The sequence below is a fragment of the Lampris incognitus genome, chromosome 8, assembly GCF_029633865.1.
Source record: "Lampris incognitus isolate fLamInc1 chromosome 8, fLamInc1.hap2, whole genome shotgun sequence".
Classification (NCBI taxonomy): domain Eukaryota; kingdom Metazoa; phylum Chordata; class Actinopteri; order Lampriformes; family Lampridae; genus Lampris; species Lampris incognitus.
This window is the reverse complement of record NC_079218.1, coordinates 2650185-2652684: the sequence shown is the minus strand read 5'-3', so window position 1 is coordinate 2652684 and position 2500 is coordinate 2650185.

The following is a 2500-nucleotide window of genomic DNA, read 5'->3' as shown; positions in this document are numbered from 1 at the left end:
GCGACATGCCCTGTCCCTGCAGAATAACAATATGAGGGAGGAAAATGGGGAGCAGCATTGTCAATATGGTGCTTCTGTCTTTGATTCAGATTATTTCTTGAGGATGAAAGTCAGCAGAACTTTGTTAGAACAAGTCTCTCTGTTAGGGAGAGACAGCTTCTTCTTCCTCTTCTTCCTGTTAGGGGTCGTCAGAACGGATCATCCATTCCCATCTCTCCTGTCCTCTGCATCTTCCTCTGTCACACAAGTCACCTGCATGTCCTCCCTCACCACATCCATAAACCTCCTCTTTGGCCTTCCTCCTTTCCTCTTGCCTGGCAGCTCCATATTCAGCATCCTTCATTCATTCATTCATTCATTCATTCATTCATTCATTCATTCATTCATCTTCAGCCACTTCTCCGGGGTCGGGTCACAGTTGCAGCAAGCTAAGTAGGGCACTCCAGACCTCCCTCTCCCAGCAACACCCTCCACCTCCTCCTGGGGGATCCCAAGGTGTTCCCAGGCCAGATTGGACATGTAGTCCCTCCAGCGAGTTCTGGGTCCACCCCGGGGTCTCCTCCCAGTTGGCCGTGCCTGGTAAACCTCCAAGGGAGGTGCCCAGGAGGCATCCTAATCAGATGACCGAACCACCTCACTGGCTCCTTTCGATGCGAAGGAGCAGCGTCTCTACTCCGAGCTCCCTCTGGATGTCCAAGCTCCTCACCCTATCTCTAAGGCTGAGCCCAGACACCCTACGGAGGAAACTCATTTCAGCAGCTTGTATCTGGGATCTCACCCTTTCGGTCACTACCAAAGCTCATGACCATAGGTGAGGGCTGGAAGGAAGATTGACTGGTAAATTGAGAGCTTTGCCTTCCGGCTCAGCTCCCTCTTCACCACAACGGTCCGGTACAACGTCCCCATTAATCCTGATGCTGCACCAATCCACCTGTCAATCTCCCACTCCATCCTACCCTCACTGGTGAAGAAGACCCCGAGATACCTGAACTCCTTCACTTGAGGCAACACCTCATCCCCAACCCGGAGGGAGCAATCCACCCATTTTCTGGTAGCGAACCATGGCCTCAGACTTGGAGGTGCTGACTCTCATCCCGGCCATTTCACACTCAGCTGCAAACGCCCCAGTGCCGTGGATTCAGCATCCTTCTCCCAATATACCCAGCATCTCTCTCCACACATGTCTAAACCATCTCAAACTTGCCTCTCTTGCTTTGTCTCCAAACCATCTAACCTGAGCTGTCCCTCTAATATACTCGTTCCTAATGCTGTCCTTCTTCGTGACTCCCAACACAAAGCTTAGCATCACATCCTGTGTTAGGGGGAGACATGTTGAGAGCCATCCGATTATTGACATTGTTATTTTCTTCCTGCCCACCTGGTGTGAGGTGATCTTTCATCTGTCATCTGTGGATTATAATGCCATCAGTCTCCACAGTGACAGCCGGGGCAAACCTTTAGACAAATCGGTGTTGTACCCCTCACATGCACACCCACACACAACACAAAGGCAACAGCAACACACACACACACACACACCCACACACACACACATACAGATAAGCAGCAACAACTGACAGTTTATATTTAGTTATTTGACACTTGAGCCCATCCTATACATGACACAGTCTTGATTGATAGATACCCTCCCGGCCCTCCTTTGTCTAGCTGTTGTGTCCATGTCTCATCACCTTGCACGCATGCCCTCTTCCTCCGCTTGCACTTTCATTTAAGCCAACGCTACTTCTGGCAGGTGAGGAAATCTTTGTTGATCCATTGCTAACTAATGGAAAGCTAATTGCGACGCACCTGGTGCCACCCAGTGCAACTTGTCATCCCTGCTCCCCCCCCCCCCCCTCTGCATGAGACCCTGCAGACACTCAGGATTAAAGATGTAACCCTTTTCCACTGAAGAGGTGCCGGGGCCTAATCTAAAACCAGTTTGGGTGGTGCTTCCAGGAGCTAAAATGTGTGGGTGCATGCGTGTGTGGGTGCATGCATGTGTGTGTGGGTGCATGCATGTGCGTGTGGGTGCATGCATGCGTGTGTGGGTGCATGCATGTGTGGGTGCATGCATGCGTGTGTGGGTGCATGCATGTGTGGGTGCATGCATGCATGTGTGGGTGCATGCATGCATGTGTGGGTGCATGCATGTGTGTGTGGGTGCATGCATGTGTGGGCGCATGCGTGTGTATGTGGGTGCATGTGTGTGTGGGTGCATGCGTATGTGTGTGGGTGCATGTGTGTGTGGTGCATGTGTGTGTGGGTGCATGCATGTGTGTGTGGGTGCATGCATGTGTGGGTGTAAGAAAGAGAGCGAGAGAGTGAGGACACACAGATTGCCCTCAAGTGTTTTGCAGGAGATAAGTGCATTTAATTATTTTATGTACCTGTGAGTTTGACAGCGCATCAGATTGCAATAGACGGGAAATTCAATCGATTAGCACGAAGGCAAGCTTGACTTGATTCACCCAGCTCTGAATATTGTTACCAGTCCTGT